Here is a 16717-nt window from a genome sequence, read left to right as displayed (position 1 = left end):
AAGAACAGGAAGCAGTAGACATTTCTTCATCTTTGAAAAATACTCAGTAAACTAGTTGAAGACAACAGGAAAATGACATAAGGAGATATTTCAAGTATTTCAAGAGAACCCCCTATATTACTTGGGCAAATCTCTGCCTTATTGTATAGAATTCCTTCTTCCACCCAAGAGATTGAACTGTGACCACATATTTAATGTTGGCAGACTTGATCATGCTGCAGAATCACTTGGCATTTTCTTCTAACATCTTCCAGTGTATATTCTTCCCAATGGGAAGAGGCCAAGTTGGAGGCAGTTGTTGTCAGGCCTTTCTCAGGCACCTGACAGAGACTTGACCTCTTGAATCTTTCTTTCAGTGTTGGTGAAAACACAGTGTGGAGCTCGGTGAGTAAAAGAGGTTATTTTCATCCTACATTTGCATAAACCTATCTTCCTGAACAAGAGGAATTTGGACTGAATTCCTAATTCAGCCAAGTTCCTCAAGGCTGGATTGAACCTAAGGTTACCAGTAACTTCAAGCCAGATGCTGAGCCACCTAATGCTTCAGTTTCTGGTCCTTGGAGTGAAACCTGGAAGGCCAGAGCCAGCAATGAAAGGTTCATGCGCTGTGCACCAGAGGTGTTAATACCCAGAGAAGGTGGTAAAATGAGACAAGCCGCTGTGCATTAAACCATCTGTAGGCTGGCAAACACCATGTGGAATGGTGTGCCTGAAACCTCACTCCTTTCTCAAAAGCAGCCACCATGATCCCAGCTGTGGCCAGGCAGTCTCATCCTTCCAGATGCATCCTCCAGGGTCCTCATCTGCAGATAAAGTTGGTCTTCCTAAACACTGCCCCAAACAGAAGTGACATCCTCTGTGTGGGCCATCTGACTGTCACACAGGATGGCTGTAGCAAAGCCCTCAGCTAGGCTTTAGCTGAGGTATTCGGTCCTCCTGTCGGGAGGACTTTGTCCCTATTGTCAGAATCTTGACTCACCTGGCTGCAGGGATTAACCAAAATACCCCAAAGCTACATACAAAACAGCACCAACTGACAGAGGTTTTCTGTCTCTGGTCTCCTGCCCTGACCACTCAAAAACATGGGTTTTGTGGCAGGAATGAGGTTGAAGTTTGTTAACTGGCATTCCAGAGGCTCTGACAAACACTGCAGCAGCACTGACCTGTGTCTTGTGTTTGGAGGAGTGCTGCTCTTCGTCCCATCTCCAAAAGATATTCAGTGTTTGAACAGCGTGATCCTTCATTCCATGAACAGAGATGAACACACATATTTAGGAGCAACAGGATTTCCCCAAACACCATCCCCAGGCCACAAAAAGAGGCATGTGATTTATGCCAAGGCAGAATGGTTAGGCAGGTTGGCAACTACCGCTAATTCTGTGTAAAGGAGATTACAAGATATGAACCATGGAGAATCCATTTTCTGTGGGTCTTTATTTAATAATTTATTTATTTAACTACTTACTTATTTATGCCCAGTAGATTTCTGGTTAAATTCCCAGTGGCTCTTGAAGAACACCAAGTGTATGGTTACTTTTTTGGCCAGTCTCAAATATTTTAGACCCAATAATACTGTTAAATTCTCAGATAGGATTTTGTTTTGGTTGTTTTGTTTTTCTAAAAACTCAGTTCCTTTCAAGACCAGCTTTAATGCATCCACATATTGCATTTATTACCACCTACTTTCATGTCCTATCCACACTTAATAGGATGGAGTAGGAATTTGCCAATAGCAGCAAACTCTATGTACTTTTCCCAGTATCTTTGCCAAATAGCCATAAAAGAATGGCTGGTAGACGGCCAATGAATGCTGGTGGTCTATAACCACAATTTCTCATACAATATGTAAAGAAATCTGCTGTGGAATATCTTTGATCTGCTAGCAAACAAAGCATTTATTCACTGGGATGAAATAGTAAGCATTCTTCAAATCATGAATGCAAACTTTCTGAAAATGAAGATCTCTGCTACTCAGTGCACTGGGAGCACATGCAAGGTTCAAAATCTGCTACTAATAATTTTTAAATCTACTGAGTATTGGTACCTGTAATTTTGTCCCTATGATGAGAGGAATATACTGCATGCAGCCACCACTGTATGCATGCCCAGCTTGCAGCTGCTGCAGGCAACACTGCCAGCAGTGCTCCTGCCTTGTTTGCTGAGTGATCGGGCGTCACCTGCACTTCTAAGGAAGGAAAGGGTTGAGGGTCTATCCCATGTGTGCTACATACTCAACAGGTGACCTACCCTGATGTTCTCGGATAACAAAAACTCAACCAGGAAGCTACCCACAGCACTGTTGGCAGGGTTTGCTTTCAAAGAATTGAAAGTTTCTTGTGAGGACAGCCTCTATATTTTGCTTTTTCTGCCTTTTTCACGAAAAAAATAAATAAATAAAAATGGGCCACGATACCACTACTAACTATGAAAAGCAAACACAGGCTTTTGCACACGGTTTGCTGATCACCATGTTTCTCATGGTTAGGGTGGCTTGAGAGACCCTCTGGCCAAAAATCCACACACACACTTGCTGTTCTATTCAGGTCCAGCAGCCTTGCAAAGAGAGATACCAGAGGCTTTCAAAGAGGGATGAGATCTTCAGTGGAGCTTCCAGACAAATCTGGCTCCAGTTTTATTTTTTCCCTTATTTATTTATTTATTTATTTATTTATTTTTTTTTATGCAGAACAGTGAAGTCATCCTAGTGTTTAGCACCACTTGCCTAGAGAACCACAAAGGGATGAAGTTTCTCCAGCACACCGTGTCTGACATGCTGTGAGAAGCAGGGCACAGAGGCCCATTTCCAGAGATTTCAACATCCATGCTTTTCTCTCTGATACCCTTGTGGCACACCTGTCTGTGCCCTTGCCCTGGAGCAACAACCGTCCCGAGGAGCTGTGGGGATACACCTTTGCCAGGAGCCCGTTCAGACTTATCTGCAGAATGACTGATTGGAGCCTCCCAGACACTGCAGGAGCTGAGAGCCCGGGTCTGTGAGAAACAGTGGCGGATTCAGGTGAGCTGGAAGGCTACACTCAGACAGGAAGGGGAGGAGGCTGTTATAAAACAGCCACCAAGTGGTTAACAGCACAGCTGAGAAGTGCTTTGGGATAATGCCCTGTGCCAAACCTCCTTTCCTTCCTGTCTATTCAGCAGAAGTCCTCCCTTTCACACTACTGTCGAGATGCATTTGAAATAAAAATAACCTGCTCCCTGCACTCTTCTGGAGAGCCTTCTGCTGGGCAGGGCTATTGTGCCTGAAGGGCCGTGGTGCAGAAAGAGGGGACAGGGATTTATCTGAGGGAGAAATCCTTTTGCAAGTCTTGCACCCTCAGGCAAACACAGCCTCCTGGGTACCGGCACAATGCCAGGGTGTGCTCCTTGCTCATAGACTGGTTTCTGTTGTGTGCACACCAGTCCCCACGGCTGTCCAAAGGGGTGGGATGATGCATGCTCATCTTGTTCCCACCAGTGACAGAGAAACACCACCATCAGACATAAAGCTGTGGTCCTGTTCAAATAACAGCACTACACAGCATCTTTATGTAGGGTTCTTCTCACTTTCAGCCACCTAAAAATGAGAAAAGGAGGCTAACAGAGCTGTTTGGTTATTTGTGTTCAGAGACGGTCACTTTCAGAATGCAACTGATTCCACTTGTCTTAGATACTCGTTGTAGTGTGATTACACTTTTTCCCTGAGAATGGATGAATCTAATAATAAAACCTTCCCCAGTCCGTTTCATTTTCCATGTCTAATTCTTGTCAGACTGACAGCAGCTGTCTATTGGAGGCTTTCCTAAATCCTGGGCATATACAGCTGAAAAAGCTATGGTTGCATTAAAATGGTGGTGCCAACTCTTACTAATAAAAGTACCCCAAATGCTGCAGAGACCGTGTCTCGCCAAAAGTCAGTGACATCTGTTAACAAGAGCTAAGTCTCTGTGTTACTTTTACAAATATTACAGCTGTTGCAGATTGTTCCTGGAAATCTCTGTCCAGTCCTGATGTCTGTGCTTCAAAGTAGATATTGGCAAAGAAGCCACAAGAACAATCCTAATCTTGAAATTTTTCCTTCTGTAAAGGCAATTGTGAAATGTCACAGATTAATGCAATAAAAACTTAAATGGTGATTTGATCACAACCAGTCAGTACCTATGTTTGTGGGACAATTCCAATGCTATACACTTATTTCAATTAAACAAGTAAAAATATACAATGTCATTTAATCTCTGGGAGTTAAAACTGAACAGAAACAGGCCTGCGATAAAGATGTATATTTTTTTAAAAGGATGATTGGGATGATTGTCCACTAAGGCAGTGATTGCTCTTCTGCCAATAAAAGCTTTTTGGTAAATAAAACTAATAATTCCACAGACAGATTGAAAGGTAACTGTGGGCTTAGTGCAGAAATCAATTTGAAATCAGAAAGTCAAGTCGGACTGTTTGTGTGGTTTCCAGGTTGTAATTTCCCTCTTTATCCTCAGATGTACAATATTCTCTTTGCCTCTATATTTAGGGTTTTCACTGAGAGTTCTCTTCACACCTCAGTAGATGGGAGGGAACAAAGAGGAAAGTGTTGGGATGTATCATAGAATATTTGAGGCAGTGACAGCAAATAATTCTCAGCTGTGTTTGCTACAGAAATCATCAGGGTGCATGATGCCAACCACAACAAAGAGATGCTCTGCCCCTTTGATGTAGCAATGACCCTAAGAGATGGCTATTTGCAATCATTATGACAAGCAGTATCTCATCTTTTTCCCACTAGTAAAATCCATAGCCAAAAAGAGAACAGGCCTTCAAAGTATAAATCTTGATTTGCATCTGAAGAGCTATGGCAGCCTGCTGTAGAAGAGAAGCAAGACACATTTCTAGTCTTCAAATCACAGAAAAAATACCAAAGGGGAAAACAAACAAACAAACAAACAAACAAACTTGTTTTCCTCTTTCTCTGAAGTTCTGGATTTTCCTACCAGCAAAGGAATTAAGAACTACTTCCATACTGTCCAAAAGAAGAGCATCATCCCCCGCTTCATATTGGAGCAGGCTCCGGTGCTCCAGGCATGAAGGAGACTTCAAGCAGGGTGAGCAGCCAGCAAAAAGATGTTCCTGCCCCAGTCCAGTGATAACACACCTGGCAAGGGCTGGTCAGGTAACACACACCAACACAGCTTGGAAAACCTATGAGCAGCAAACGAAGTTGCAGTCACAGAAAACAGGTGGAGATTTACGGAAGGCTTTTTGCAGCGTTCTCAAAATTCCCTGACACAGGAAGAGAATTAGTTACAACAAGCCTGCTGGCAGAGGCAGCACATTCTCCTCCATCCAGACGATTGGACGATCAGGCTCGTATGATTGCCTTTTGTATGCTGACTCACCAGAGGGCAGCAGCTTTCAAGATGTGATGTCAGCCCATAAAAACGCGAGGCGTCCCTCCTGCTCTCCCGGTCAGACCGTCCCTCCTCGTACAGCACCCTGATCCCATTTTGCATGCTTGGCTGGCAAGCCAAACACCGAAGTGTTTTGGGATGATGGCAAGTCGGGTCAGGTATCTGATGCATGGTTAATCCACAGTTCAGTCTTTCAGCATGTCTGCAGTACCAAAACAATCTCATGCAATTAGCCTACAGTGAGTAACATATCGAGGGCAATCAGCTGCAACACAACCAGACAGTTTTCTGTCACTCCGTGTTGAATTGAGAAGATTTTCAGAGAGAAGATTTACTACAGTGGCTAGATATGCTCGCACCAGGACATCCCTGTTCATTGTCAATTCTGCCACCCTACACATGTGCTTTGTACTTTCAAAAAAAGGGCAGAGAAAACTACATTTATCCTCTACTTCAGGCAGAAGAAATGTGTCTGCTGCAGGAGGTTCCCCTGGCAGGGAAAAAGTCTTACGGACATCCGTGTATCTCTGGGGGTGAGCTGATGAGCATCCCTCAACCACACTCAGTCATTAGCTCTGCTCCCTTTCCTGCACCCTCATTTCCCACATGAAAATCAACATAATACCTCCTCATAGTGAGGGGGTCATGACATCTTCTGGGAGGCCCTGTGTTACATGTGCTGGATGGCGACATAGAGCAATACCTCCAGGAAACCTCATCAGCGGCTGCTGACTGATCTGGCTGCCTGACTCCTGGGTGGCCTGGAGTTTCACTAGCACTGGGGAGCTTCCAGCACTGGCTTTGTGGCATCGTTTGTTACTGAGCTGCAGATAAATGAGCTGCAGGCTGGAGGTTTGAACCTGTTTCCATTCTGGCTGAAGGGGAGTACTTCCACTGTTCCCTGTGGGGTAAGGAGGGAGTTTCTGCCAGCTGCTGTGTGAAGGACATCACACCTTCAACACCCATCCCCAAGGGGAGCCTGCTGGAGGACAGAGAGCACGGGGCACACGTCCTCTGAGCAGCGACTGAGGCTGTGCACAAGTAGAAGGCAGGGCCACACCATAGCTGCCAAGAGAAAAGCAGAACCCACTGGTGTTTGTTTTACACACCTCTACCTAGTCCAGTGGAAAGGTGAGAGGAATTACAACAAACACTATGGGAATGCAAGTTCTTATCAAGAGGCTTTAAGAATTTGTCAAGCACCGTGGAAGCGTGCCATACGTGTGCGGGATTGCGGGCTGTGGCACTGCAAACTGAAGCCTTGCAGATTTGTTCCTGGTGCAGGAGAAAGAAGCTCATGCCCAGCTGATAGCAGACCAAGGCACCCTGCAGCTGCTGCTCCCCTGACAGCAGCAGCCAGAGGAGTGTTCTGTAGGTGTGAAGGAGAGCTGTTGGCAGCACTAGGTTCCCCAGCCCATGTTTTGGAAGGAGCTCCATCCCCACAGAGAGGTAACAACACCCTGCTCCTCGGCGGATGTGGGCAGTGCTTTCTGCTGCAGCTGCTGGGGGACTTACAGAGGAAGACACTGGCTGCTGAGCTTGTCTGGCTTTCTAAGAAATAGGAAGAGCACTTAAACACCCACCTTCCCATCACCCCAGCGGCTCTAATAGACAATCTCACTGCTGATGTCTTAAACCAAGCACCTGCAAGCTCACAAATGTGTTATTGTCCCCAAGCCCAAAACCCCCTACGTCTGGAGCTGCCCAGGGTGCAGGTGCAGTGGTGTCCCCACAGGTTTCCTCTCAGAGGGCTGGGGGCAGACTTGGTCCCCAGGTATTTGCTGCCAGCCCCAGCCTCCTGGCTCAGGCTGCCCTAGCACTGCTCCTGCTGCTGTCCCTTCTGCTGCCATGTGAGCGAGGATGCATGTAAGCACTCACAGAGGCCACCAAAGGGAATGTATCTTTCCACATTTCTGCTGTCATTTGCATGGCAACTCTTCATTAAAGCTTACATGGCATTGTCCCTTTGCAGCTCAGCCCACAAAATCAGCACAAGCACATTAATACAGAAATAATTATTTAACAGTTCTGCAGATGTCACTATGTAGGGTTAGTTTTTCATCCATAATGCTGATTTTCAGAGACTTGATAACTTCCTAAGAGAAAATATATCATTTATTATCACACAGTTACTAGTAGTGAACAGAATATTGTTGCAAATGTTTATTTTTTAATAGATAAGCAAGAGTCTTGTGTCTTCCTGGAGCCTGGATGGAATTCAAATATTGTTTGAATTCTTCTCTCCCACAACACATATTTGATCTTATAATACTTTCGAAACCTTGGGCAAATAGAAAACTGCAAGTTAAACATTACATGAGTCAAATGTACCCATTACCATGACTTCAAAACAACTGTTCAGAAGAACTTAGATCTGTAATCAAATGTTTTAATGAGGAATTAAGAGTCACCAGTCTTTATCAGGACTTGCTTTCCTAACATTCACCTGCCAGTTCTGTGAAGATTTCTGAATACAACAACACTCCTACAGCTTTTTTTTTTTTTTTTTTTTTTTTTTTTCATATTTGAGAAGCCCAAAGCATTTGACAGCTGTTCGTTATTTAACCAGCACGATGCACTTGGCAGGCACAGCCAGCAGTGCTCATTTCATCACAGGAGTAAAGCAAGGCACAGATGCAGACCCTCCTGGCCAGTGTTAATGGCTTACATGGTGCTACAGCAATTTACACCAAGCAACAATTTATCCGAGGATGTTAAATAAGTTGCCAGGGCTATGAAACAATCAATAGCAGAGTGAGATACCACAGTTCTGGTCACAGCACAGCCCTTGTAGATTTGACCACTGGCAGCCCCTGAGAAAATGCTGTAGAAAGGTAATTTATTGTCAGAAATTTCAAGTGCACTTTGTTTTTTGCTTATTTAAAAATTATTATTTTTTAAATAACACACTGGTCCACATAAACATATGTATCTGAGACATATTTATTAAAAAGATCTCAAAAATTCAAACACAAAAATACAATATTTATTTTAAAAATTATAGAGCCACTTATCTCTTCTAAACTGAATTTCCTGTGAGAAAAAGTAAAACAATAAAAGTTAAATTCAAGGGATTAAATTTCAAAATTTTCTGAATTTCTGAAAGTAGATGACTTACTGCTGACCCCATTAAAATTAATGGCAGTGTTACCAGAAATGTCTGTGGGGTCAGGACTCCACCCAAATCACTTCTGTGAATTCCTGCAGGTATCTGCTGAGGATGAGTGTCCCCAGAATGGTACCATTGCTTGGTTTTACATTTTTTTGTGATGAGAGGCAGATACTTTTTAAAGCTGAATATAGCCTAGCACATGCTGCCTTTGATCTCTGTAGCTTTCTACGAGAAATTATTGTGAAATTAATGTGAAATGTCACATTAAAGCAGTCTAAAAAATTTCCTTCATAAAAAATAAAGCTATCTTGCATAACATGAAAGTCAGTCTAAGCATCCATTTAGAAACAGTACTATTGAAGACACAAATAGCCCAAACTAAATCCTATGCTTTTAGTAAAAAGGAACTCTGGATTATTTTATCTCACATGGATTCATCTTACCATATCTTCTCTTACCTTCTATGTTTGGGAGTGTATTTTTCTATGTTATTCCTCCTCCTCTGCTGTCTTCAGAGCTGTATTTTAGGACAGTATAACACGATCTCTTCAGCAGCCAGCAAGTCAGTCTCCTGATCTCAAATGATATTTTCACTTCCATATAAAATCCAGTGCAACTGTAGTTACTTCAGTGATTTTTTTTTCTGTGCTTTAGTAAGTAAAAGCAACTGATTTATTTAGATCTTCTTGGGAGTGCTTGTATTTGTTGTGTGTAAGTTTCAGAAGGAAAAGTAATTGACTTGTAGTCATTGTCAGGGTTATATTTTTTAAATACAGTGTACTGCACCAGACTAGTAAGAATGGACATAGTCTTATTAATGGAAGTGTGCCAAGAGGACAGTACCCACAAAAGCAACACAAGGATGTTTTAATATCTTCAGCATAGCTAGCTCCAGAAATTATGGATTTAAGGTCCCTTATTCTTGACCAAACAGGTATTTTCAAAAGCATTGATCCAGAGTCCATAAGCTTTGAGACCACGTCTCAAATCCCTTATTTAACAGACAGACCAATGTGAGCTCCACCCTGGCCATACAGCCAAGAGAGAATGGGTGTAGTTCAGTGCATTTTGTCCCTGGCATTACCAGAACCTAGACTTTTTTTTGCCTACATCTTCTCTTCTGTGTCTTGCAGATCTCTCCTTTGGGACACTCACTGGGTACAGAGCTATTCCCTTCCCAAAGGCCTTTCACCTTTTTGGCCTGAAGAAGAGATATCTGTAATGTTTGTGCTCTAATGCAAACCAGACGTGGCAAGAATGAAAGCAAGAGTTTGAATCCCACAAAGTAAACTTTGACTCCAAAAGGCTTTATCTAAAACTAGGATGGTCTTTCTTCATCTGTCCCCTTCTGCCTGGATTTCTCCTTGGCTAGAAAAAGGTCTCCATAACCACCAGTGTTTCCATGACATCTTCTGCTGTTGGTATAAAGTGTGTGTGGCCTCTGTTTCCTAAAATCAGATGTTCACAGGACTGAGTCAGCTGAAGGGAAAGTGCCATGGGACTATCAAGACAAGCTGTTTCTTCCTGGCATGTGAAGACAGTGGTTCTGGTAGCATGCACTTGCACAGCTGCACTTCTTTGGCTCCTTTTCTCGCAGGAGGAAGACAGCACTTTGGCTAATTCAGCTAGTGCAAAGCGACTGCCTGGATTTTACCCAGTGATAGGCTCTGAAGTGATTTCTGTCCACTTCTCTCAAGATACTGCAAGAGTAACTAGTGACAAGAACAAAACCTTCCAGGCCTATTTCTAGCACAGCCGTAGAAATTACTCTGTGGTTATAGCCCAAGGCATGGGGAGAAGCCCAACATGGGCTCTGACATAATGGCCTTCAGCTCATGAGCTGGTCACAAAGTATAGACCAAAATATTTCATCCTGAATTACACACTTCCATGGAACTAGTGTACTTTGTGGAAAATTAAATGGTGGCGATATTCTGATGGGAATTTTCTTCCCCAAAATCTTTAATATTCAGTCAGTATTGAAAGGTGGATGTTTTAAAAATGAATTAAACAGCCTTGATTTCTGCTTCAGAACATTCAAACTGAAGCTCAGATCTCTCTTTCCAGGAGCAATGTTGCTCTTCTGATTTTCTATCTCTCTCCTGTATCGAAGCCTGAGAGCTGAGATGCAGCAGGACACAAGTGGTGTTCCCAAGTACCACAACAGAGCACAAACCAGAGGCCCACCAAGCCACCCCTCATCTAATAAGCCTCATTTGACCTCTGTCAGCACCATGCTGTAACAGCCTCAGATTTCTTTCTGATGATCCACTAGTAACTTCCCCACATGTTTGTGCTCCAAAACAATCTTTTCTGCCTCCTTTCTCCTCCCAGCCCCACAAAGTACCAGCAGCGGCTCATGCCATTTGTTTCTCTTCCCCTACTCCTTCCCCAGGGGTATTTTCTCAGCTGCTTTCTATTCCCAAACACTGTTCACCTGTTTTCTGTGCAGTGGGGCAAGGAATCCAAAAGAGGCTTTTTTCAAGGTGTTCTTCATCAGGACTCTTTTGAGTGTTCCTTGTTACTCAGAACAAAGCCAAAAGCCAGGGCCTCTGACTGTAATACAAAGTGGAGCTCCTCTTTTGTTACAACCCTTGTTGCAGCAAGCAAGCTATGAAATCCTTGCAACTGGCACGTCTCAGGCAGCAACTGACGAGTTGTGTAAGTCTCTTCTTGGTTGTTTGAAACGTAGTTGGATTAGAGGCCAGATGTAAATGATGCATCTGTGGTGTGTAATAGAGATATCTGTTCATCCAGAGAAAACCTGGTCCACATCAGAATAAAAACTCTGCTAGCAGTACTGCCAGGCTTGAAGTAGTCATGTGTCTTAGTCCCTTGCTCTAGAATGGTTACCCTTTAGGGCATTAGGGGGTGTCTTGGAAAACATCTAGCATTTTGCACTCCTCCTCTGCATAAAACAGCTGAAACTGTTTTTTTTTTTTTGTTTTGTTTTTTTTTTTTTTTTTAATTGCCTAATACTTAGGAGCTTCCTTGCCAAGATTCAAGCCTGAAGCCAAGTGCAGAGACCATATTCACATCCTGGTGTGGGGGAAGGAGAATTCTTGTGTGAAAGAAAGAATAAATCTCTCTACCACTGGGTTAAAGTAGAGATAGGTCAAAAATCAAACACTTGAAAATTAGAAAAGGAGTTGAAACATAAATCTGAGGGGGAGGAGGGGAAAAGGAGGAGGGAAAGTATACTGTTTTTCCCACAGACATATCCTATTATTACTGCTTCTCAGATAATCTTAAAGAAACCATTATCTATTTATTTACTTATAGAAAAGAGGTATAAAATAAAGTAAAATTCTGCAATTATTTAGAAGCAGTTCTTTCATGATTCCCTGTGTTGACATTATTAAAGACATTCAGGTTTCAGTGACATGATATGACAAGCTGAGAACATCAACCTTCCATTTTGACATTTCCTTCAGAAGTACACAGAACATTAGCTTTTTCACAGAGCCATCAGGTTAAATCAAACAGCCAAGATCGAACCAAGCAGAATTTTCTGAATCCTCTCCAAAAAAAACCCTATCTGTCACCTGGCAGCTGCAGTATCAGGACATCTGAGTACCATTCCCAGCTGTGTCCAAGTATTCCTTTATGGGCCTTAGATGAGACATTTATTTCCATATGCCTCAATATTCCAAATGCAAAATGGAGAAAATAGCTTTATGCTACACTGTACTCATATTATTTATATGTACACATGTAGTCTTTCTGACTATAGCCAGAAGAATGTTCTGCAGCATTTTTCCTGAATTCACTTGCAAAAGATGTAGAAATTTCCCAAACTCTCCTTCATATACATCCTTCAATATTTGATTAAATAGTAATAACAGAACAAGGATACAATACACCATGACAACCACCAGCTCAGCGCAAATACTGATAAGGCGAGGAAACCACCTGTTCATCAGAAAACGACAAGTCAAGTCCTTTAGGCTTGAAGTATTTAACTTAAAACACTGTCAGTCAGATCTCTCACTTTTCTGGAATCCCAGGTCATTCCTAGGGGTTTTGAAGTAGTGACCGGAGCCTGTGCCTTTCATAAAATTTATATTTGCATCAAAAACTTCCCCAGAGCCTGAAACTGCTTTTTGTCTGGCACTCCTGACACTAGTGTGTGTGCATGAATGTGTTATTTTGTTGTTGTTGTTGCTGCTTTTTTTTTTTAATTATTTTTTTTTTATTTGTGTGTGTCTACTTTATGAATGGGTAAAACAAACCATAGGGATTAAATGATTCACCTACAAAGTCTTCAGTCACAAATAGAAATTTGTGGTGATTTGCATTTCAAATCACCAAATCTAAGCAAAAACACCAGTGCCTCATGCCAGTCAGAGACCAATACCACAGAAGTTTCGGAAGGAGGAGAAAATCCTCCTACAAATGCAACATGAGTCCACTCCTTTTAACTGGAAAGCAAGCTCTGCCCTTAAGCCAAACCCTTTCTGGTTCATGGAAACCTCTCCAAGAACCAATTTTACACAGCTGAGTTCTGCATCTTTTAAGCTAATGCATGATTTTCCCTCTCATTCCTAGACATGAGATACATCTCATAGCAGGCTGGGAGAGATACTGTCTTCAGACACCAACCGGAAAAGAGCCAGGAGTTCTCATAAATCTGGATATGTCACATGTGCTGCTGTGGCTTTGGGCATGCAGACATTTTCCAGTCTCTCAAGCTACCAACTAAAAATATTTTTTGCAATCTATCTGTGAGTGCTTCAAGGCTTTTCTTAGTCGGTGTGCATCACAGCTTGCATTCTAGATTGCAGCAGTTCACGCAGTGCTCCTCTTAAAACACAACAGCAGAAAAGAGCAGTCTGGCAACCAAGCTTTCCCTTCCAGACCTCTGTCTTTTTGCTCTGAAGAAACATTGCTAGTCTGTGAGTATCCCATTCAGTGATTATTTTCAGATCTCTTTTTGTTAGGCTGTATCATATATTCAGGCTCCCTGAGAAAACCCAACTGCTTTTGAGTATAAAACTTCTGGGTCATGAGGCCGAGGCCCTTCTATTCCACTCCCTTTATCTACATTCAAATCTGCTTTTAGTAAACAGCTTTATTTTTCAGATTTACCAGTACAAAGAATTTAAGCCAGCCAGATGGAAATACCTTCATGAAATTACTGAGAAATTTCATGTAGTAATACTGTGAATGAGTTCCAGGAATTACTGAAAGTCACTTGCTATTTATTGCTTAGCAATACAGTACTTGAGGTTTCCTGTCACTAGTTCAGTTGTGCTAAAGCTTAGAAAAATAAAATACAGTTTTGCTTGCTATACAAATGTCTGCTTCTACTGAGTCACTTTGCAGAAAGAACTGACCTGGTATTCAAGAGTGCATGAGGAAAGCTGGAGGACTTTTCTTTATTTGCTTTATGACCAAATCCCTTGCAAAAACAAGCCATGGGAGCAAGAGCAAGAGGCATAACACAGAATTAAAATGCAATTGTCATCATTCTCCCATGGTTTCAGACAAATTCTGTTGCCCTTACTGAATAACTCAAAGACAGCATTTGATAGTCATTTCAAACTGCAACTGCTTGTGCACATTAGCTAGGCAGAGCTCCGCACCACCACAAATAGAAGGACTGCTCCATGGTCCCCACTGCACCTGAGGTCATCAGCTCAGATCACAGTGGCTTTCATGACTGCAAGCAACTGACTTCTTCAGGAGGAATGTGCCAACAGTATTTTTTTTTTAATCCCGTAAGTACTAACAGTCCTCCAGGGATGGAGATGGCACAGCCTTTTTGGCCCCCTGCTCCAGTGCTGGGCTGTCTTCTTGGGGAAAAGGCTTCTCCTGATCATCAGGCTGAGCATCTCCTGTTTCTGTTCATGATTGTTGCTTCTTACCCTACTGCTATTTGCTGCTCTGAGGACTTCAAGCCCTCTCTTCTACCTTACAGGGAAGACATCACAGAGTGAGGATACCAGGATGGTAGGGCTGGTGAACTCACCATGCAAGTTCATGCTCGGAGGCTTGGGAAGGTTCAGTCTGGGGAAGAAATGGCTTTGGGGCACCCTAACAGCACCCCAGTGGGGGGCAAGGAGAGCTAAATGATTTACAGTGGTGAATAGAAGGAGAACAAAAGAAAACAGTCATAAATTAGAATGGGGGAAGATTCAAACAGGGCACAAGGAGGAAATGTCAAGGAGTAAAAAAAGTAGCCCAGAGGAGTTGTGCAATTTTTATCCCTGGAGGTTCTCAAAATCAGAATGTATAAAGCTGAGGGCCACCTGCTCAGCATTCAGTATTGACCCTGTTTGAGCAGTGGGTTGTTCTAAAAACCTCCAAGGTGACTTCTAACCTCCATGGTTCTATAATAAATCATTTCAGACCTCATGTTTTTCTTTCAGTAAAGGAGTAATGACCAGTAAAGCTTTTGACCCATGCACTGGATAATTGCAATCTGCTGGGCAGAAAACAAACTCCAAACTCTGAATTACAAAAGGATATGTGAGTAGGTCACAAGTGAATTGAACCAAATGAACAGACTGTATTCGATTAATTCCCTCATGAGGTTCCTAACACAGTCTACTTGCAGACAAATTCTGTGACACAGAATATTCTAGTAGGTTCTTCAGCCTTTTTCAGAAACAGCTTTCAGTATACTCAGTGTTAAAAGAGAAACCATTGGCACTATTACATGCTGAGTCCATCTTTGCTTCTATCTACCCTGATAAACTTCAACTAGTGTATTTTCCAACTAGTGTATTTTTCCAGGAGAAAAAGTAGTATTTGCCAAACAAAGATGATCTAATTAAGGAAGTAAATATCATCAGTAGTGTCACATGTGGAACTATCTGCAAAATCCCAGCCTGGTCAAAACTATGAGGTTAAAGATACTGGGAAGCCTGGGAAGCCTTACTTCAAAATGAAAAGCTTTTTTTTTTTTTTTTTTTTTCAGACCTGAAGCAGAATGTACTGACCAAAAGGAGTGAATAGGGACAGCTTGTACACATTTACAATGAGACTGTTAGCAGAACACATTACTGTGGATCCATTTTAACTGCCCTTAGGGGACACAGCTTACACAGCCAAATCCACCTCCATGTTTCATATGCTGCCACCCCAACAAGGGTGCTGTATGAATATATATAGTGCATATCTGGTGACAGAAGTGTGCCTATATCTCATGCCCAAACAGAGCTCTTTCTTCCGGGAAATTACTTTTGCTGCCTATTTACTTTGAGGGAGACGAGTTATATCATGGACTCTTCCTTGGAGACTGCTCCAGAGCAGCGACACCAGAAATGAAAGTGCTTATTGTCCAGACTGCAAATGATTCATCACTTGGCACCATGTAAAATCATGTCTGCATGGTGGCACAGCACTGTAATGTGGTTTTCACACCTATTTATGTGATCTATGTCAATACTAATGTGAAGCGGTATGGCCACCAGCTTCCAGGAAGCACCTTACAGCCTTTCAAGGCTGTACTCTGGCTGCAGCTCTGCCAGCAGCAGCCTTGCACCAAGGACAGTGGGAACAAGATGAAACAGCCAGAGCTAATGTGTGGGAGAGATTAGAACTAGAAATACTCTAACTCTAGTCTTCTGGAATAGCATTCAGTGTGCTGGGGATTGCCAAAGAGAAGGGCAGCAGCAGCCTGGAGCTCAGAGAGCTTGGCTTCAGGGGGCAGGAGGTGAGGACAACATTGTGTTCGATAACCCAAGGGACAGAAAGCAAGTGGCAGCTTTAAGGGCAGCAGGTGGCAGTTTTAAGGGCACTTTTAAGGGCACTTTTGCTAAAACGGCAGAGGACTTGTGCTGATTGGCATGTTACTTTAGAGAATATGATCATCAGAGAGAGCAGCCTTCCTGCCCTTGCCGTCTGTGCCTCCCAGGACTAGCCTTCAGTCTAGCAGGCCAGACACACACGACCTTTGTATTGCAAACACACCACCAGGACTGACAGCCTGATGGCTAGGAGACAAGTGGTTTACTTGGTAAGTAAGGACATTTTTTCATTTGTGTGCCAAGAGCAGCACGGACATTGTGCTCAATGCCTTGTGCTCAGGAAGAGCGTTTACATAAAGAACTTGATGAGGAAGGAGTGGCAGCACTGCAGGTTTGTCCCACGATGATGGCGTATGTGAGGGGCACAGATCAGGAAGAAACAGGAATAGCTGAAGCATGAAAGAGAGCAGTCATCTGGGTGTTGGCAGTGCAGAGTCAGCACAGCTTTGTTAAGATCTTGA

Source organism: Aythya ferina (assembly GCF_964211825.1).
Source record: "Aythya ferina genome assembly, chromosome: Z".
Lineage (NCBI taxonomy): Eukaryota > Metazoa > Chordata > Aves > Anseriformes > Anatidae > Aythya > Aythya ferina.
Note: the sequence above shows the minus strand (reverse complement) of the source record.